Source organism: Anser cygnoides, chromosome 1 (genome assembly GCF_040182565.1).
Source record: "Anser cygnoides isolate HZ-2024a breed goose chromosome 1, Taihu_goose_T2T_genome, whole genome shotgun sequence".
NCBI lineage: Eukaryota > Metazoa > Chordata > Aves > Anseriformes > Anatidae > Anser > Anser cygnoides.
In genome coordinates, this window is record NC_089873.1 from 180,981,214 (window position 1) to 181,004,234 (window position 23,021).

Genomic DNA, 23,021 nt, shown 5'->3' on the forward strand with positions numbered 1-23,021 from the left:
ATGACTGCTGAACTAGAGGCAAGGAGATTCACAAGAAAGATGATAATTTTCTATACCGAGGTTACAAACCAGACAGCAGTTTGTTTGCAGTGTAAGAAAGTTATACAATCATTTTGTCTATGTCTTGTACCAATACAAAGAAATGTAGTCTCTTCCAAGAGAATGTATTGCAGCACATCCCCTTGCTGATTTAGGATGGTAGTGTTTACCTTTCCTTACAAGCCATCTGAGAGACAATTTTATATTGTGTAAATGCAGTGGGGACATGGATTAATTTCAAACCTATCACATAATCTGATGAGATTTCCCATGAGATCTCCTAACAGTTTGCAGCACTGTGAGCCATTATTTCCATATTTATTGGAAATAACGTCTGAGCCAAGGCAAGGCACAATATTCCCACTGAAAGCTGTCATGACAGGAATGGAATTAACTCTTGTTGCTGTATACGTGGAGGGTCTTTTTGCCTTTATTAGCATGCACCCCAAATAATAATTAATTCCATGACGATATAGCATACCGTACAACAGTACCATGTGGGGCCTGCTAAATTTTGACCTACATTCTCTTCTACATATACTGAACAAAAGTCAGATTTCACCTGCATTTATATAAGGCTGATGCAACTCCATCATTTCCAGTGGACAAGCTCCTGGGTCTTGCCAATATGGCATCAGAATTGAATCTGTGATATGGCAAGTACTCAAAATCTTTTAAGATGGAATTTATTAAGGAGAAAGACCTTAATCACAATGAACTTTAATACTTATTATCAGTTTAAAAGATGAGTAAGAAGAGGTTTGGATTTTTTTTGTTTTGTTTTTGTTTGTGTTTTGTTTTTCATTCAGTCAGTCGTATTATGGAACTAGCTACCTATTTGAAGAGTTCTCCAGCTCTTTGGTGTTACCAGTTGTGGAGAGATACATTCCTTTGTGCTTCATGGTCCTAGTAGCCATACTGATGTCTCTGGCTGTATGGAAGACTCAACTTTTTATTACAAAAAAATTATTAATAATAATATTAATACAAAAAAATTATTACAATAATTTTTAGATTCCCAAGCCATTTTCCTCCAAATTTTTACCCAACATTTCTGGCTTATTTTTTGTAAGTAAACTTTCTTCATTTTTAGTTGACCTGTTTCTTTTACCTGATTCATTCAAGGATGCTTGTAACACTGCAATTTGTCACCACGGAAACAACTGTTCGGTCAGTACAGCTGATGACACTGAACAAATCAAATAAGAAAATCATGAAAATCATTAAAAGAAAAGAAAGAGAAAAAAATACTTCTAAACAAATGCAGTAATAATTTGGAACAACCAGGAAAGAAATTCAATTGAATGTGATGACTTAATTTCAGTTTTCAAAATTGCAGCTTTAAAAAAAAAAACAAACTTTTTATGTTTCTCTGTGGGTGTCAGTGACTGAGTAAAATCCAGTAAAACGGGTTCTAGCAAGCCCATATCATAACCAGCACTGCATCTCACAATGAGATTGTTGCAGCTCCAACATCCCTGCCAACATTTTCATGGGAAGCTGAGGCACGGCAGACTTCTCTCTAAGGGCATACAGAGATCTGCCTTGTCCACTTAATTAGCCACTTAACCATTCCATCCAAAAAGGCTGAACATGCAGCTGCCTGCAAATAGCCTGCCATTGCCCAGCAGCTTTAAATATTATATATATATCTTTATCTAGCTCCATTTTCCTGACAGAAATAACCCTAGGCCCGAAATCTCTTCAGCTGTTTTTCCCTACCCATGTCGATGCTACAGTGATGTCTCTTTTATGGGTCAATGTTGATTTTCATCCAGGTTTCTGTAAAGCTTTGGGGGAAAAACCTTAGAAAAGGAAAGACAGATGCTATGTCATAATCCAGGGCAGACTTTTGGAGATTTACCTATAAGTCAAATATAAATGCAGGATAGCCTCATTGCTATTTAAATAATATATTTCAGTATTTAGCAAGAATGTAGATAAACCCATTCAAGATTCTGGCTAATTTACAAATTTCTTACATATTTCTTATAGCTACTGATAACACGCACCTAAAAATGCCTTCATAAGGTGATTCTAACTATAAAAATAATAATAAATCACATTTATCATAAAAGTGTCTTAAAGCTTTATAATTTTGTCACATTTTGCATGAAAAATAACCTCAAATTTATTTCTTAAATAATATAATTGATGCTGATTTAGGAGCTGCCATTTCCATCACTATCATACATGAAATCTCTGGGGGATTAAACTTTAGGAGACACTCTCACAAAAATGAAGCGCCTCTCTTATAGCTTTATTAATTAAATGTAATTAATTTACTAGTGCCCTGAAATGGCAAGTATTAAAAAAATAATAAAATCCTCAAGCATTTTTGCTTTACATGGGATAAATGCTACAATCATTCTTTCCTTTTAGGGAAAACGCAGAGGAAATACTATTAGGTGATAGTGGAGTTCTTCGCAGCAGGTCGATTGAGATTGTCAGGATTCATTAGCGTGTGTGTGACTGGTAAATAATTGAGTTAATTTTAGGTTGAGTGACATATTTAGAAAACTATGAATCACCTTATTTTGTGAATTTAATCAACCTTTGCTCTTCCCCAGATAGTTCAGCATACATCTGCAATATTAACTCGAGCTTACTCTTCACTGTGCACCTCTGACAAATACCAATGGTCTGCAAACTTTCAAAATCATCACCTGCTTTAAATGCTGGCCTCAAGCAAGGAGTTCAACATAATAAAGCATCACAATTACAAAGAAAACAAGAAATTTAAAAAAAAAAAAAAAAACAAGAAACCCGAGGAAAAATCTTTCTTTAACTAAAGTTTTAGCAAGTTTTATGTCAAGATCTCAATTTGCTTTGTCTCTAAGAACAAAAATAACTCAAGTCCCCTACATACCAATGTAGAAAGAATATTTCTCTAGAAACTTTCAAAAAAAATAGCTCCTGTTTGAAAAATTCGGTCAACTCTACAATGCTTCTTTCCACTGACACTCTGTTAGCCCAACCAAACCACATTAGAAAAGCAAAAATTGCACTGCATGAAGATCTTCCAGCCTTGGCTTCTGAAAAAAAAAGGCTGTTTTCACAGGCTGGAAACACCTTTCTCAAAGTTTTGCTTTATTTGGAATCAAGTCACAATTCCTAGCTAATGTGAGTGAGCTATTCATTTATTTTTCATTGGATGCCTTCTGACCTCTTAGCCCAAAGTTTCTTTTCATTTCTAAAACACATTCTATTAGCACTAGATTTGATATTGAAAATGACAACATTTAGGTAAAACAGTGAGCTTTTCTATGTAAAATGTACACTGTGAAGATATGTGCTTGCAAAAAGGGTAATTACTCTTCAGATTCATATTTTGAATATGAAAACAAATTACTTGTGGATTACTGGCAGCTACAGCTTGGGCGCTGACACTTAACTGTTTGTTATTAATAAGCAAAGCAATTAATGTAATTATAAATATGGAAAAGAAAAATATCAACACTATTTACATTAGTTAGTTACTAGGAGGTAAAATACTTTGTCAGCTGTAATACAATACAAATTGCTGCAAAGCGTTTAATACAATTATAACATGCATATATTCAAAGCACTACAGTTTATATTCTAGGTCTGTCCTCCTGGGATCAATTTATGATACTCTGTGCTGGGTATCTTGTCTTTACAAAACCACGGTACTTAGCTCCTATGTTGCTACATTTGGCTACCACGCACTTTATGTATGTATACGATTACAGACCCAATCATTGCATAATGAAGAGCGATGCACATCGCTGGGATACACAGGGACCCAAAGCAGGATGCTGATGAGCATCCATACAGAAAGCATGACACATGAGTGTGAGCCTCTCTCCAAATTCTGAAACATTTTCCTCAAGCAAGCACAGTAAAAGAGGCATAACAGAATCAATAGCAGATCGTATCCACTTCATTGCATTGATTTCTTGAGCGTTCGTATTAAAAAAAAAAAAAAAAAATCTTTCACTTGGACATTTACCATCTTCACACCTGCATGGCACATAGTGACATGCAGCATCTCTGTAATGGAGGTCTAAAGAAGCAGTTCCTATAGGTGACAGCCACTTAGGTGGGCACTATAAGGCGGGCGCTCACATCCTAAGCAGAACACCCAGTCATTAAGCCATATAAGCAGAAAGACTTGCCTTCATTTTCCTTCATTTTCTGGCATTTGGTATTAAAATCTGTGTTTAGAAATACTGGTATTATAAATGGTAGCCCAGATGAAACAAGACAATTTCAAAGCTCCTTACTACTGCTTTAATTTTTAAGTCTGACAGTTGTGTAACACGTTAGTGACATCCTCAATTAATAACACTGCGTGTTACTTGGTAACATATGGCATGTTTAGCAACGTGACTCAGCCCCAATTGTTCCAGCGAATCCAAAGACGATTTTGCTTCCAGATTCCCATGTACCAAAGTGTCGTGCTTGTAATCACCTATTGTAAACACACATTTTCCAGTGCTGCAAAGGGAGACAAACAGTTGCAATGCCAAGGCAATTCAGAAAAGGTAAGTGTTTTAACGTGGATCTTCTTTGCATAACTTTGATAAATAGAAGGTACAACGTAGCAGAGACACACAGTACTAAATACAGGGCACTGCCTAGATGGGGAAGCACAGGGCAAATTAAAAATGAACATGGATCTGCTAAAAGCTGACACCTTCTCTAACCAAACCAAATTGCTGCTGCCCAGGGATACTGGCTGATGCAGTCTTGCTTTGTTTCCCAGCTGCTCCATGAAGCTGATCCAAAGCCCACTGAAGGCAATGAAGCTTCAAGTAAGAACAAGAATGAACAAAACATCTGTATGTATCTCTTCTGGCCTAGGGCTGGCTGGGGGCTGATACAACCCTAGGTTTTTGATGGAGCAGCCTCCATGCTGCTCTAACTCTCCCCCCTGCATGCCTGGATTTAACACACTGGTTACAGCCTGATGTTTTATCCATATTCCCATCCCTCCTCTGAACTGTGCTCCCTTGCTCAAATACTCGAGCACAGAGCTGTTTGAAGAAACAGTCCTTCAAATCTGTCACTGTCCGCTGAAGCTCACAAACTTTCTAATTAGAAAAACAAATGGGAGGAGCAAGGTCACCCCAGACCTTCAGAGGATCCCCATGGGTGATACACACCTGCAAGACTATCAGCCACCTTCCTTCAGCCGTGAGGCTGTGCAACACCTGGTCAAGGAATGGGTGACCCAGGTGGAAGGTCAGGTACCTGCAGGGGACATCCTGGGAGCCAGTGGACATAAGTACAACGAGGGGAGGTAGGGTACAGCCTGGTAGGTGACCCCTGCCCCTGTTAAGTGACAGCAGTGCCTGAGCAGCAGTGCCAAAGGGCCACGGTTCCCATGCTCTGTGCCCTGCTACCTGAAGGGATGGGACACAAGTCTTCTGGCTGATCTTCCCGGCTTCTTGCCTGTTTGCCACAATTTAACATTAGTTCCCGTGTTTAATGTTTCAGATTTGTGTGTAGTCAAAAAATAAGTCGGCGTGCCAGTTATTTCTCCAAGGTTTCAGAACACAAACTTTGCAGCTCTTCTGTTGTTTTGCATAGGCTGCCACAGATGGAAGACAGATATCTGTCCGCCAACGTTTAAAGAGGACCAGATTTTTTTGTTTAGAGTTTTTCACTGTTTAGCACTCCCAGTCGCACAATCAGCTAGACCAATCCTTCCCTCCGTAAAAAGCGCATACATGAATGAACACGAGATACCATTGTCTGTGCAGGATTCACACGCATAAAGACATCTGCAGAGCACTGGGACTGCCTTGACAGTTAGTTTTGGAAGGAAATGGGTCAACAACTTCTAACCTGGTTGGAAAGCTCTAAAATTAATGTAACTTTCTGCCAAAAGGGAAAGGAAACTGAAAGGGAAGGAAAACAAAGTTGCCCAGTAGCCATTTCAGCTAGCATCTGACAGGAAGATTTGTTATTTCCAAGTCTTTCCAACTGAAATATCGGTGGAAAGTTGTTGCGTTGGTGCACCCTCTTGCTAAATCAGCCGTGCTCCTTTCCCAGCTGGCTGATGATTTAGACTGACCTCACATTCTCCAGCTTCCTTCTGCAGCAGTTACAGTCGTTCTCTGCCATCATACCTCATCCTCCACCTTTGAAAAGTTTTCACACCCTTCAGGCTCATCACGACAGCCCTGCGAGCATAAGCTGAAGCCAACTTGACACAACAGATTCAGTTTTTCTCTCCGAGGCACACATATGTCACAAAGATTGCAGTTCATCACCTACGCTTCTCAAATGTTGCTGAGCACGCTCGAGTGGGATAGCACTTGCAAACAGGACAGCACTGATGCTTCTTTTTTAACTTAAAAAAAGAAAAAAAATGGCTAATGTAAGTCCGTCTGAAGTTCACAATTCATGTTCTGTGAACTGTCTCATGCTGTGTCCAAAAGCTGCACAGAAAAAATTGTCACTGGAATCCCGTGCACAGCCCTGGGAATGAGGCTTTTCTTCTGCCCCAACATCTCCTGAGCTTGAATACTTCAGGGCTTACAGATTTCTTCCCTATTCATTAGGGTGGTGTCATTGGGTGGTGCCTGAATGCCTGTGTGCACACAGGCAGAAGTTTTCCAGGAGCAACGGAAAGTAAACTATGCCACAGAAGTCATACAGTGCTTACTGATTTCTTCCTTGCGCATGATGTCTTGGGAAAACTTGAGGGAGAAAATGAATGCTGACAACTGACAGGCATCGGGCAGTGCCTTGAGGAAAGCAGGGAAACATGCTTCCCCACGGACAAGGGCACCGGTGGAGGGAGGGGAGAGGAGAGATGGCTGCTTCGCTCCCAGACAGGGATTAGAAGTCGCAGGTGAACCAAGGCCACCTGCCCTACTAATAGTTTCAGCTTCCTGCTCAAAATAAGGAGCAAGTTCACACATTTGTTCTCCACTTGGGTTCAGGCATAAGCTGCAACACAGATGTTCACAGGGCACAAAGGGGACACCCAGCAGAGCTGGCTGCAAAAGAAAATTTACAAGAATGACAGCAAGTTTCCTTTTACAGCAGACTCTCTAGAGAGGCAGTAAGAGGCAGTAAAAAGGAAGCTCATTCTGCTATGATTTTTTCTTAAGCTCCTCCTTGTGTAAGATCCCACTGCTGCCAACCTCCAGAGACTGAAAATGAATTAAAAAGAGGAGGAAAAAGCAAAAACCATGGGAAAGCAAAATAAAGGAGCAAAAGAGAAAACAAAGCAGAACAAATGAGACAAATGCATCACAAAGAGGGCATAGAGGAAAAAAGAGATAAATAAAGGCACATCACTAGATTTGAGAAATATTAAAGAAACAGTGGTAAGATCTTCTGCACACATGTTGAAAACACCATTAAACATAGGATCCTCTAACATGCCTCAACACAGGCCTGAACATCCAGGAGATCCAGTAGCAGGACAATTATACATTAAATGATCCAGGCAAACGCCTGACCCCATGCATAAAATGGAGACAGTGGTTCTCCAGCTTCTGTCAGGCATCTTGGGACTTACAGATGAAGCACTCAGTGAAAATACTTTGCATTCCATTTCTTAGAGAACATGTAACTTCTTTTGAAAACCAATCTTTTGGGTCCTCTACACAAAAATCTAATTATGAATTTTATTCTATAAGAACAATTCAACCTCTCCCCCGTTATAAATCTCTTAAAATTTTCTCATACAGATCAAATTCAGTTCAGTTGTTACATCCATACATTTGAGAACCCTTTTCCTCTTTAGAGCTGAGATGAAAAAAATGTCTGGTTTTGTAAATTCTTTAGAAAGAATAAAACCTTCTACATCTTCTCTTGTTTCCCCCTCTCCATTACTAGAAGTTTAGCAGCATTTCAAGCATCATAAAGTGTGGCCTGAGTTTTAAAAAAGAAATCACCTAAAAATTGCTTCGTTATATGCAAGAATGTACTTCTGAAATTGCCTGAATATTTTCTGTAAATGTTCCAAGTAAGATACTAGCTTCACTGAAATACTTGAGAAAATTTTCAGGAACTCCAGCATGCCCGAGTTTTTTACCTTTATAGACCTTTTCTTCGAGCATTTCTTCACATTCATACCTTAACTACCTTAAGCAGTTGCAAGGAAAATCAAAGGAAACACACACAAAAAGCCAGTTAAAGCACAATCTTAAGTACAGGAGGATCAAGAGTAGAGCTACTTCTTCCAACTCACTTGCTTTATGTTCAGAACTTGTTAGTTGCTCATAGAGACTCACTTTTTCCTTCAGTTAGAAGTTAAATTTGTAAGTTTGGCTCCACGTTTCTCCCTGAGTAACTGTAAGCATCAAACACTTCCCAGTTTCTGCCATACAAATACCACGATATTGAAAATTCAGCCTCCAAAGATCCATCATATTCTCCCATTCATGGCAGCTGAGATTTATCAAGAGCTTTTAAGAAGTTCAGCATTAAACTGTCAACAAAACTCACACATACTCCAAATCATCCAACAAAAAATATGAATGTATCCATTACACATACCAATTTATTGCAGATATTCTCCAACTTTCAAGAAGCATATAATCAAGAATTGCTTCAAGTTCAGAATCCAAGATCTGAAAAGGAGATAATATATACAAGTCACTAAATATATACAGCTTAAGGCTACAAAAGAAAAGAAAAAAAATCATTGTATTTGGAAATGAGTTTATGAGATAGTTCTTCTACAGTAGTGCATCACATGAGCCATTCTGGGTGATAAAACTGATGGTATGATAATTTAAAGATTATTAAATTTAACATATATAATAGTATATAGATTCTTAGACAACTTCTGCATATGAGTTCAAAATTAGTACAAAACTCTGAAAACACATCAAATTTCCAAATAGCACTTTTACTACAACTATCCGTAATGAAAGAACAAAAACAATATATTCAATATGCAAAAATGACAGTAGCATAGCAGAAAATAAAAATGTATTAGGAAAGCACAAACATCCATATAAACATTTATGCAATATTCTACCTTTAATTTGCAGCAAGATTGTGGCATGAACAGGGAAACCACATGAAAAAAAATCAAGGACATCACTATGTGCATTATCTCTTTGTCCAAAAATGCTGAATAGGGCAGTTCTGCTACAAATGTGAAATTCTAGATGCACATTTTTGTAAGCATATGTGTAACACCTAGTCGCAATTAGTCCTAGAGTATCTGTAATTTTTCGTGGTGATTCTTGCACATTGACATAGAGCATAATGCGTTTGATAAGACTAACGTGCAAAAAAAAAATGCTGAAGAAGATGCACTGGAAGAAAGAAACAGGCTCAGCAGACCAAGAAAAGATGCAGAGGAGGAAAAAAAAAAAAATGAGGAGGAAAAGAATTTCATTTGTCCAAATACACTTGGTCTGATCTTCGTTCTGGACAGTGATTTCTGAGATGACAACATCAGCTTCAACACCATGAGTAGATGGTGCACTGAGTATTTCTACTGCACCATTATTATCATTGAATTCTGCAGCAGGAAAAACTCTTTCACACAGTGCTGTCAAATAGCCACATCCCTAAAAAGAATTAGATTGCACATTAGAAAAAGTCTTGCCTCTTTCCTTTCCCCACATTTTTTCCTGAGCTTTAGCCTGCAGCTGCACCACTGGTACCCACCACATGATTCCCAGTGTAGGCAAAGTGAATCACCCCAGCAGAGTTAGATGAATCAGTAACAGAACAGCCTATACCCACTATGCATCAACGGTCACCTGGCTGGGAGCACCTATGTGCTCCAGCTGCATAGCAGGCATTTTCTTCTCTAAAGGTTCAACCCACCAAAGGAGTCCTAGACTCCCTCTGTTCCCTCCTGTGAGCTGGTAATTTTCAAGCAGAGAGACAAAATGTAAATATCAGCATGGATAATTATTTCACTGCTCATTTTTTTGCAAGATAATCAGACATAAAGATATGGCTGTCTCTGAAAAGCAGAAGCAGTAGAAATTTTCATCCAGCAACTGCATGAAAGATCCTGCCAATTCTTCTCACAAAGGCAACAGTTCACTGATTTGTAGCTGCTGCCTACTTTCATGTGTAAGAACAACTACAGAAATCCTTCACTGGTCTTCTCTACATATTTTCAGGCAATCTCTATAAACATGACAATAGTGAGGATTATTTATTCTATACACTACATTGCCATTCCTGCTGTTGATGTCAACTGTGGAGAAGCCAGGCACAGCAACTCAGGCTCCATCACAGGGAGGCACGAGTAACGCCACTACTTCTCTGCCCTTTACAATTTCTATTCAATTCCCCCAAAGAGATTTTCCTTAGCAGAGGAATCAAAAAGAGAATGCCATTAAAGTTAAATGTGTAAATCAGCCAAATATCACCTCCAAAAGCAGTGGGAACTATTTACTAGGTAATACCAATAAGAAGCAACTGCAAGATCAGAGAGTAGCCACAGTTTACCCTTTATTCTCTACAGTAACATCTTCTGCTTTTCTGCATTTCCTTCTCCATCAATTAGCCTTGTAGCATTTTTCCCACATAAATTTATTCCCTACACTATGTTTTCCCCTCTTATTTATCCCTCTCATCTCTTACCCACTTTTATGGCTGCATGATTTATCCTCGCTTGCAGTGTTCTGCAGTTGACTGTAAGCACTCAAGCTACCACACCTGAACAGGAGTTACCACTCATCATTAGGCACCTAAATGCACAGATTCCAGGCTGCAAACATCTTAGGCTGAGTAATCTTCATGATAGGCAGTAGCTTCCAAGGGCTGAACTATGAAGACAAACCCAACTTTTCTTGTAAAGGTAACCTTCAAAACACGAGTCGCGTGTAAAATTCTCCTAACATGATAATGCATAAAACAACATTATTCGAAGACAGGTCTCAAGGGATTGTTGACCTGAAAATTTCTTGTATCACATTTATAGAGGAGCAGTATGAATTATTGCATGGCTGAGACAGGTCTGTTGCAACCAACGTTACATGTGAGTATACGCACTAAAATTGCTCTGCATAACATTAGCAGCTTTTATTTTAGAAGTGACCACCCATTTGACTGTTCCAAAAAATCTCAGAGGGTTGTTAAAAGATGCCAAGGAAACTTTTCGCTTCTAGCACACTTTCTAACTTTAATAACACCAGCTGTCACTTTTGCAAACACATCGTGCCCTCCACAGTTATCCCATATTCTGCAAACACCAAAAAAGCCCCAAACCCTCCCACAGTTATTAACATCTGCTTCATTGCTTCATTTACTGATACTGACAAACTGAAGGACAAAGGCATGATTTAACAGATTGTTCTGTGCAAAGAAACAATGCAGTTCACAAAAGGATTCATCAAATGCCCCTGTCAGAAAGCCTTACAAAGTACAGCTTAATGAACGTATGCAAATTGCTGTAATATATAAAATGTCTGCTACCACTTCAACAAGTAATGTGCTTATGAAATCTATAGAGAATGGTAAGATAGATCAATCTAATTTGTCTTTGAAATAAAGTGATTTGGTTTTCTCATGATAATTTCAATCTCTTTTTTTTTAATGCCTTGTGGCATGACAACAATACGTTACATACAATGAACCACCACCGCTTTAGACCCTAGAAAATGTGACTATTCAATAGAAAAAGCACCAGACAAACTGGAAGCACACTGGTACACTTCAATATTTTCCTTTGATGTTTTGACACATAGGAATATCTAAAAAAAAATGTCATTTCCAAGCCTTGCTGCATTTAAACAACCCCTATTTTTTGGAGTTGCTTGATGCAAGGTTGAAGCCTGCATTAAGCCAGGCCAAAATTTACAGTATGCAAAACTGCTCAGATCCTAGGGAACATCAGAAAACAACGTCCATGCAGGATGATCACTGCTGTTGCTGTTTTCAACATTATTGATCTCGAGATCAGATAATTTTCTTTTCATCAAGGTAGGGAAAATGGCTTCTGAGCTAAAATAATTTTTGATGGAGAGAAAAAAAAAAGAAAAACAACAGCAACAACAACAACAAACTTTCTAAGGCCTTTTTTCTCCTGAAAACTAAAAGTTCTTTTCACCAAGTTACTTTTTCAAAAAAGACAGTTTCACTGTTTTATCAAAGAAGCTGAAAACCACAATTAAACCCACCCTTTAGGAATTTAAGAAGAAATAAACAGAACTTCTCTAAATATTTACATTGAAGAAAATACATGGAAAAGAACATGGCATAGTGATCTCATCAAAAACCATGCAGAATTTCTGGATCTTGATTTTACTATTTAGGCCTAGAAGAAGAGATGGTGCATCACACGGCACTGTGATCTACCATGAGATTCTCCTTTAAAGACCTTTTTTTTCTCTGAAAACATCTGTCAGAAGGAGCCTAGGTACAGGTAATGATGCCTTGGGGCTGCAGTGGACTAAATCACAGGTTTTGCACTCTTTTCTTTTCTTTGTAGAGGCACTATTCACCCTTTGCAAAAAGTACTCAGAGCATCATGTGTACTAACATAAAACTGATTCCTCTTCAGAGCCAACTGAAAATTAAACAAAACTATGAATGTTTATTATTTTATCCCAGATGGTCTGTCTACTTATTTGCATCTAAATGAGTCTATATAGGTGAGCTGGGAGGCAAAGAGGAGGAAGAAAGGGTGATTTTTTTTGTTATTTTTTCTTTAATTTTTAATTTTTGACCACCTTTTTACACTTTCAGAAGCCCCAGTCATCCAAAGGCTACAAATACAGAACACAAATTATCTGGCCTCTTCATCTTCCTTTCAGTCTCATTTCTCTGGAGTCTGTGATGGAAAAGGTCCAGGACACAGTTTGCCAGTTCTTTTACATGCTATTTATTAGACCCAAAATTTTCCAGCTGGAAGGTGTCCATCACATTCTATGGAATTCAAGTTTTCATAGGAAATAAAAAGAACTCTAGTGCTGGGACTGCAAAAGGAAAACAAACAAACACTCTCTAAGTAACACTTCACTGGGTGTTCCTTTGTTAATTTACACTAGGACAAAAGTCCATGATGTGAGTATGGTGAGAATGTTCCCTAGTTATCTTACAAGGAGAATTTTCCCCTGCCCAAAACAACTGTCTAATAAATAAACAGTTTCAACTCTTACATCATTCATTATGTCTATCACATTACTGTATAATTACTATTACTATTGAAGAGAGACTCAAGTTTTGCTCACTGCCTGAGGCAAAATGACTAAATTGGACAGCACTCTGGGCAGGATTTTTAAATCTCTGAATCACAGAACAGCAGTTACTGCATTAAGAATTAAGCAAGCTGTAACTTAGAGTCCAGGTTGAAACACAATGCCAGAAATGTGTTGTGATCTCCTTTTAGAGGCATTAACTTGTAAAATCCCTTCCAGTTTGTTACACTGAATATTCAGTATATATCAGACACTATGGAAAAGGTTTTTATTTCTATGCAAAAATGTATACACTAGAGTGACTATGTGTAATACTTTTTTAAGAATTTGGTTTGTATCTGATAATTAAGGGGTGATACCTTTAACAATTTCTATCACTTTCAGATGCCAGGTAGCTACATTTAACATAGCAGACTGTTTTCTTTTTTTTTTCTTTTGGTATTAAAATTTGCAAGATGGTGGGTGGTGGGTTCTCTGGCTTCCCTTCACATTCAGCCAAAGACTGTAATCTGGGAATAAATGGACATGCCAAGCCTTCCTTTATTATACCTCATTTTCTAAAATTACTCTTTCAGATTCCATCATTACCATCCCTATTTTAAATTTGTTCTTTTTAACATAAATCTACAAGTACAGAAAAATGTCTCCTCTTTTGACAGTACATTGAGGCCAGCAGGTTCACAGTTGGTACAGTTAATAAAGGCAAATTAAGGAAGCTCTATCTCACATCTCCTCTCTCATCTCTTGAACCCATATGAAATTGTACTAATTACCCTAAGTAAAATTAAATATTTTAACTTTTCCCTGGAAGAGGAGGAAAAGATTATTCTTGCGAGTCGATCTTCTTACAGCTCCCCTAAGATGCAACATCTAATAGACATCTAATAGAAAGGGGGGGGGGGGGGAGGGGGGGGGCAGAAAGAGCCTCCTGTAGAGACTTCTGTTTCAGTCTAAAAAAACTGCCTCAATAAAGTATATTAACCTGTACACCATCATTGACAAAATTACAGTCACACCGTGTGCAATGGAGTGTGCTACATGATAATGCAATAAAACATTTTTTTTCACCTATTACTTCAGGCTTTTTATCCATTGGCAACATCAGTGTTTAAAGTCTGAGTTCCCTGCTCTAACAGAACAGGTGGGAAGCGGAGTCAATCAGTGTCCACCCAGTCCCACATCCCTAGCCGTTAACAGACTCCTTCCACCCATCACAATGAAGGTATTCACCCATCGCTGTTACGGGCAAGGTAACTATACTGGACAGCAGCTTTATCAATAGCAGCAAATGGTTCTGGGACTATCCTACACTGACAGTGAAGTAGATTAGTAGAAATTGAAATCCTTTCTTTGATTATCTCCTTGGCAAGCTAGGACAAACCAATGTTCCTTGTTGAAAAAGAAAAATGAGGAGTTTAAAAAGAATGCAGATCCTTCTCAGCTCAAAGAGAGCTAATTCCAAAGGGATGAAAATGTCCTTTTTGCATGAATGGGTTCTCCAAGTGACCTGTGTGAGAAAAGTGAGAAAGCTGCACTAGTCTGTCTCAAAAGCAGCATCCAAGGTGCTCAGATTCCCAACATGAAATACTTTGGTGAAAAGAAAAGAAAAAAAAAAAAAAAAGGCAACAAAATGCTGAGCAACTTTACTGTGGCAGGCCCTTCTAAAGGGAAGCGGGCACAACAGGCAGGCAACATGACCACTGCTTTGGTTTGGGCAGTACAAGGCCTAAGCTCCCCTGCTGCATCCCTATAGAGGACCTGAGATAAGCAGACATGCTGCCATCACAGTGGTCCAGAGCTTGGAATAGAAACTTGCTATGGAAATACATTGGGGTTTTGGTTTGTTTGTTTCTCTTTTAAGAGTGTGGCAGATGCACTAAGCTGCATTACTTCAGACTAGTGAAAGACTGGGTAAGCAAATCAATGCTTTAGATGCAACAGATCTCTAACCCAACACATCTTTAACTACAGTGAAAAGTACTAAGAAAGCCCTGCTCAAATAATCACAATGCATGCAAAATGGGGGGTCCAGGAAGTTGAATATAGATCACATTTTTCAGGACTAGGGCCTATAAGGACAACATGGGTAAGTTTTGCATGTCCATGACATTCAGTTATCTTGGAAATTCCTTAAATAACAGCCAGCATCACAGTATCTGAAGATTATGATACCAGATACCTGCATATAAGAGGAACCATTCAGTACTAGCCACCAGTGAAGTTTATGCTCAGAAATCAAAGATGGGTCAACAAATCCATATGAGAAACATTGTGTCCTCTTTGAAAGGAGGACCATCATGTCCTCCTTGAAATAGACAGCCTTTGCAACAGCAGTCAGCTACAATTCACAGGTGTTTGCTCACATTATTTTTAGCGTTACAGAAAAGAAAGGCCAACTTTCCCCCTGGTCTCAGAAGCAAGCACAAAATCTGAAGCTGTGAAGGGGAGCAAGATCAAGAAATTAGAGAGGAGTCTAAGAAGCCTTTCTAAGTAGTAAGTCATGTCTTCTGCTAAAAGTGGAGGACAGGTACCAACTTGTTATCCTCTGAAAAATCAGAAATAATGAGGAATAGCTCATAAGGGTTATCAGCAGACAGGCTAGTGGCAGAATGAGTTCACCACAGCGATGATACAACAGTATTAGGATAGCAGAGCAATTCTAAGCAAAGGCAGCTAAAAATACTACCCCTGCCCAACACACACTCCTCCAAGACCTTCTTATCTTCAGTACAGTGATGTTTCAAAGTTAAATGTCCCAACAGACAATTCCGTACTGTGTCTGCCAGCATCAAGATGAAGCATGGTGTGCTGTGGTAGGCTTGTAGTCTCTGAGGGTTGCATGTCTGTATGAATGATGAAGATAGCTGCATTTTGTTCCAGTTACTGTGAATTAAGAGCAGAACCCTGCTGCCTGGCAGGTTTTCATCATGGGCTTCAGCTGGGAAAAGTCTGGGTATGGTGCTTGGGCTGCAGTATTGAAGGAATACGCAAATCTGAGGGACAAAAAGGGGTCTTGTCTAGTTTCCTGATCTTGCTTTGTCCAGTAGGGCCACACAGCATCTGTTCCACAGAGACACACACAAACCACACAATCTCTTCCTAATACCAACAAGAAAAGACCAAAACAAAACATCTCAAATGCTTTTGTTTGTTTGTTTGTTTGTTTTTTGGGGGGAGCAGCTGATATCCCTAACTCCAAGGATCTGGCAACAGCAAGGAATTTTGCACACTGACCTCTCAAAATGAGTCTTCCTGGCATCTGTTAGTCAAATATTCTGGTTTTCTACTTTACTGTTAGCAAATTATTTTGTTTTTCTACTCAAATAGTGTGTCTGGAGTTTATTCCAGTACTTCACCTCTTGGGATGTTTGAAAAATTTCTTTTAATTTTCAGTCTTAATTCATTCAGGACTAATTAATAAACATATTAACTTCTGCTGATATTATCCTTCAATTTCAACAGCTCTCCTCCCTCTCTGGTGTTTGCCCTCCAAATGTATTTAGAAAAAAGTTTCCTCCTGGATATTATATACAAATTACAGGGAAAGGAGGCTTAGCACATTTTGCCATAAAGTCTGACAGAAGGGAACCATCCACTGGGAAACCATACTTAATTTATTTTTTAACTAATGAACAAAACACAGATGCTGATTTCTTTTTCTATGAGCTCCATTACAAGCTAGGAATGATTATACCTGCATGGAGAGCAAGCTATAACCTATGGCTAGCCAAAAGGCAAGAACTGCATCTGAGCAGTCAACTGCCTAGGGCTGCACTTTAAATGCAGTTAGGGTTCTGAGCACTAGCACTGAGCTGTCAGTAGAGGACAAATATATAATAGGGGAGGGGAGAACAGCAGGCATCTGTCATCCAACAGCCATCTTACTAGATGACATGGAAAATTAAAGATATTGGCCATAGCCTTCCTCCGGCCCAGAGAGACTTGAAAACCAAAGAATCTGGCACGCAGACCTCCTACTCTCTAGGTAAATACTGCACTTACTTCATGTCTATGCAAAAGGCAGTTTCAACCATCCCCCAGTTTTTCAGTGTAACCACCATACTTCTCTGTTGACTTCAATGTCATCCAAATGTGTCAGGAACGGTCTCAGCACACCCACCAGGCCTCGCTGAGTACTAAAGCACCCCACTGCTGTCTCCAAGCCACGGTGGCATTGCCGCAGAGAGCACCAGGACTTCTCTCTTCTTGAACTGTGATGTCTGAAGGTGCAGAGACCCAACCTTTAAATACCCAAGGTAGTCTGTGGTCCAGGACAGAGGGACTGATCAATGTAAGTCAGGTGGCCCTCCAGCACAGTTGCCCTGTATTGATCTCCACAACTTCAGCACCAAGGGGGGAAATTTGTCTCACTGACTGCAGATGTCAATATGTGAGCTCATCACCTTGGGCTACCCTTAATTGAAAGAGAGAAATAGGTACCTCGAGGGCTCAATTCTTCTCATCATAACATGGATAACTAAAATAGCTCAGATGAATTACACCCAACTATAGGGTCCGATGGTTTTAAAAGGAATCTAGGGAGAGTAGCTTTGATGTAAGCACTCGCACTAGATAACTCAAGGTACTTTGGACAAATCTTACTGATGAAGCCTGCAGCAGGAGAGCTGGCATTCAGACAAATCACTGATCTGAAGTCACAAACAGGGGTTCAAAGGATGGGTTTTCAATAACACCATGATCTAATCTGTAAGTCTTTATTCAGCCCAGCCTTTTCTTGTTGAATTTTAAATAGAAGAATTTGAGATTTGGCTCAATGATAGCAGCAATAAAAGTCATCATTAATCTAGGAAGACTGATTTATTAGAAAATATTAAAATAACTAAATATGTATAGCTTGTCTAAAGCCACGATTGAAAGAGAAATATGATAATTATCTACAAGCTCTGGAACGATGCACACAGTAAGGATTTTTTTAATAGGGATTTTCAGGAAACTATAGCTAAGAGTAATGTGATTATACCGAGCAAAGTAACATTTAGGCTGACAAGAAAAAAAAAATCCTAATAATGAAGTGTATTCTATTGTAGAATAATCTTCCAAAGGAAATTGGCTGAAATCCAATCACATCTAAAGCCAACTGGACAGAGATCCACAGAGAACAATCCTGCATTAGCTGCAAGATGGACTAGATGACTCAACAGCACTTTTTCATTTTTAAATTCCTATCATTCCACTGTACAAAATAATCCAATAAGCCAAAGTGAGAGCGAAATAGGCTTAGCAACAACTGCACAGCTGTCTCTTCTCCAAGGTCTGTATAGTGCAATCAGTGTGTCTTGCAAGAGGGAAGGACCGTCTGTACGTGGTCAGAGTACCTTGTTAATTTGGTGTTACAAAGTCTTATGCTTTCTGTCCCCTTTTCCTTCTTGCTCCACTCCCTAATAAAATGACATTACAAGGAAAATCGACCCTGTGTTATAAATGTATCAATCATGATTTTTGCTGCACGAGTTACTCATAATTTGTTTAAGCCTTCTTGATCTCAGATGCCAATTGGTGTTAAACAAAACACACACACAAAAAAAAATAGCCTGTAGGCACATATTTCCACCAAAATAATTTTGCCACATGTTGATCTACAAGGAGTAGGGTAACAGTGGTTTCTTAAAGTTTTCATACTCATTTTTATGGCCATCCAATAGTTTACCCTAGTTTTCAAGAGGTTTTGACATTTATAGCTAAAAAATCTTTCTGAGCATATGTGTTAATATACCCTCTGTTGTCTGTTACACTGCAGGAATAAATAACAGAAGTCTTCCTAAAGAATGACTATTCAATTCAATTTTGAATTTGGTTTCCCTCATCGGGGAATATTAGACAGCCTTAACAATATATATATATAAATATTTTCTGAAGAAAGTGCTTTCAAGTGTAACACTAGCTTCCTACAATCCATTGCAATTCCACTTTTCCCACAGCAGTCTCACTCTGTAATGCAGACCAAATCTCTTCAACCCACTTCATGGAGTGGCCTGAGATTTCGGGGCATGTATACAGGATGTGTAGCTAGGAATGTATTTTCTTAAAAGGATTTTAAAAGAACATCCTCTGAAGAATAGATCTGCATGACATAGCTTGTTGCTTTTTTTTTCTCTGTTTAGTTTATTTTTTTGTTGTTGTTGTTTTGTTTTCCCTGAAGCGCTCAATTAAGCATACAACAAACAGCACAGACAGGATTTCTGTTTTTCTAAAGAAGGAATATTAATGGAAACTTGTCCACAAAAGCCAACAGTGATCAACAGCTCTTAGCTAATACCCCTGGTTCTGAATTATTCACCTAATTTCTCCCTGATTTTTTTCCCATCTCCAATGAACTTTCCTAATTAGAACCCACCTTCTTTCCTACTTTCTTTCCACTGTCAAAGAAGTTAAAAAAAAATACAGTGTTAGAATTTTACTGTACGTCATTCTTTTAATTGCTTATACATCTGAGATTTTTCCTTCTCTCTTGTCTTAAGATAATAAGAGACGTAAAACATGAATTACCCTTAACCGATACAGCTGCTAATTCCCATTACTGGCAATAGAGCTGAGGCAATAAAATGGCAGCTGTGTCCCTGCAGTCTACCTGCACGTGAAACTGAGCTTGCCTTAGTAAAAGTGACTCACCACTTTTAATTGGTCTGAAGATATGCCAAGAGAAAAACTGACTGCCACATGATAGTTCAAAGGGTTTGGATATATACTGCTGCGGGATGGTGTTCAAAGAGCAGTCAGAGATGCCATCTGTGGTGGTTTTACCCTGCTACGCAGCTGAACTCCACTACAACCACTCTCTCACACCCCCTCCTCAAAGGAAAAAGGGGAGAAAATGCTATGGAAAGAGCTCAAGGGTTGAGATAAGAACAGGGAGATCACTCAACAATTATCATGATGGGCAAAACAGACTCAGAGTAGGGAGATTAATATAATTTATTGCCTATTACTAACAAGCTAGAGCAGTGAGAAGTGAAAAGAAAAAAAAAAAAAAAAAAACTAAAAACACCTTCCCCTCATCCACCCTCTTCTATGTCTTCCCCTTGAGCGGTACAGGGGAATGGGGAACGAGGGCTGAGGTCAGTCCCTGATGCTTCGTCTCCGCCGCTCCTTCAGGGTCACTCTCTGCCCCTGGGCTGCCCACAGGCAGCAGCTCTTCAAGAACTGCTCCCACATGGCTCCGTACCACGGGGTCCATCCCCCAGGAGCAAACTGCTCCAGCACGGGTCCCCCACAGGCGGCAGCTCCCCCCAGACCCCCTGCTCCTGCGTGGGCTCCTCTCCACGGGCTGCAGCTCCGGCCCGGGGCCTGCTCCTGCGGGGGCTCTCCATGGGCCGCAGCCTCCTCCAGGCCACATCCACCTGCTCCACCGGGGGCTCCTCCACGGGCTGCAGCGTGGAGATCTGCTCCGTGTGGGACCCGTGGGCTGCAGGGCCAAAAGGCAGATTTGTGGACTGCAGGGGTGACTGTACACAAAAGGGTCAGTGGGTAGTGACAGAAAAAGGAGGAAAAGGCAGTCTCAAAGGATGAGGAAGGGGCCCAGATGAAGCAACATCCCAGCACCTCCAAAATGACTATGAGGCAGAAGACATTGCCCAAAAGAAAATCCTAAACATGTGAAGAGCTCCTTTTACCCTGCAGTGTTCTGGGTAACCTGGGCAGAGCTCCATATCCCAACCCAGCAACAAAGTCTCTGCTGCTGCCTTTGGGTTTCTTTTCTGCTTGAAATCTTAGGAAAAACAAGAGTCACATCCCCAAACCAGGATATGATGAGCCATAGAAATGGAAAAGCTGACTAAAGCACTGTCCAAGTCCCACAGAGAGCGGAAGATCAAGGAAGTAGTAGAAAGAATATATATATTTTAATTATGTTTAAGGAATTATTACTAGGAAATCAGCTGTATAATTCTTAACTCAGACAGCTAATTCTAGTGATGATATTTTAACCAAAAGCTAACCTTGCTGTAATTTTTCTCTGATTTACAATGTTGAAATAATTATACAAAAAAAAAAAAAAGAGGAAATATTATATTTCTCTTTTAAATGGGTGAGAATCAACCACTTAAAAATAATCGTATTATTTTTAGTAAAAAATAAAGTAGTAGCATCTTTTAGTAAAGATGCTATGACATGAAAATACCTTCACAGCTTCACAGCAGAGTAAGTACTTGTTTCTTTGTCCAGTTTATTGCATGTATTGCTCTGTCAGAAGAATTGTGGCTAGGCAGCGGGCATGAAAGCTACATAATTTCCTCCTACAGGCTTCTGCACTTATATGGAAATATCTGGAGAGAGGGATGATTTAATGACTGAGTGTGTTCAGCCACAGGAGGTTTCTCGAGGATGGGTAGGAAAGTGAGAGGGAAGAGAGAGATGACCATCCCTGCAGTGAAGACTGGGGAGCAAACTCACAGCCAGGCTACAAGAGGTGGCAGAAAGAAAGGGAATTTGCTCATGGAGATCTTCCAGTGGGGATTTCATAGGATCTGTGTTTAAACCTGAGAGCTGCAGGCTGGAAAGAATGACCAGAAGAAAACACCCTTCCTTCTATCCCAAGGGTCCACTCTGAAGGCGGCAGATCCATTTTCAGTCTCATTATTTCCAGCTGTCTTTCAAGCAGGTCACAGTTTTCTCTCTTAAGAGGAATTTGGCTTTAGTTTAATATCATGCACTGTAACACCCAGTGTTAGGAATAGGAAGTCTTCATGGTCATCAATGCAGTGTACTCACTTTTAGGAAACCAAAACAGCCCAATACAAAATTCTGCCCCAAGCTCAGATTGTTATTGAAAAGATGATGGGAAATGAAAAGAACCTGCAAAATTAATAAATTTTATTCAAAGGAAATAGATCATTTCAAAGTTAGTAAAAGCATTCTGGGGCTTGTAATTTCATACATTAGCACTGAATAGTCCTACTCCAGCAGGTATTTCCAGGTGGTAAAGTAAGAACGAAGAAGCAGGACAGTAACAGAGCAGTTATCCTTGTTTCAGGGTGACCAGAAGCAAACTAGTTCATCTTAAGAAAGCAGAGAGGGCTGTGAATTAAAGGTGCACTTTTCAACGTCAAATTATTGTCCACCCCCTCACATACACACTGAGAGAAGTCGTGAGAAATTAAAATGCATGAAGACTTGGGAAAAAAGCTTCCTTTATTCTTAAAATCACGTAATTTGGGGGGTTGAATCTTGATTTTTAAGCTTAGATTGCTAACAATGGCACCTCTGTCATTTTGCTTTAGTATGCACATTTCTCCTGAGGCCTTGCAAGGTTTTATTTGGACAGTTTTGGGTTTTGTGGGCCAGGGAGACGGGAGGGAGCACAAGGAGATGATCACCTTTAGAAAGTATTCATATATTGTTCCATTGTGTCCTAAGAGTTTTTAGGGACTAAGGCTTTCTGCATCTATTGGGTGACATCCTCTGATTCTTGCACAAGCAAAAAAGCTCCTAGGGTCCTCTGCCACTGTATAACACTGCACTGAGCAACTATCACAATTAAAGGGCTTTTTAAAACTATAAACACTTACAGAAAGATGTCAAAAATTGCTTGGCATGCTGAAGTAGAAGAAAAGGAGCCTAATACACTAAAAATTAAATGTACTCTAACTGCCCACAAAAATGCAGCAAGTTTACATGCATTAATTATTGCCACAATGTTGAAGTGTCTGTGAGTGCAATTGCATTACCTAATTAAGCCCCAAATTGTCAAATTTACTCATGCAGTGCAACATACCATATTTTAAAATGATCCCAGTCAGTTAGATGATACTCCCTTTCTGTGCATGAAGCCATCCAACATTTAAAAGAAAAAAAAAATATATTTCCAGCTTCCTTTTAGATCCCAGGTGGCTTGGATTTTTAAGCTTAAGCCTCCCTGAAACA

At 39.4% G+C, this 23,021-nt stretch overlaps 1 protein-coding gene across 7 annotated transcripts in view; it reads right to left on the reverse strand.

Annotated features, from left to right (window-relative positions):
* Positions 1-23,021, reverse strand: part of ENOX1 (ecto-NOX disulfide-thiol exchanger 1) — a 364,265-nt gene that overhangs the window by 282,516 nt on the left and 58,728 nt on the right. For 5 of the 7 annotated variants that reach the window (XM_048046941.2, XM_048046942.2, XM_048046938.2 and 2 more), the window contains exon 2: positions 8,524-8,597. The gene's annotated coding sequence lies outside the window, so the exon portion shown is untranslated. Of the gene's footprint in view, positions 1-1,150; positions 1,229-8,523; positions 8,598-23,021 lie in introns of all 7 variants that reach the window. The other 2 variants (XM_066988327.1, XM_066988333.1) reach the window with 1 other exon arrangement.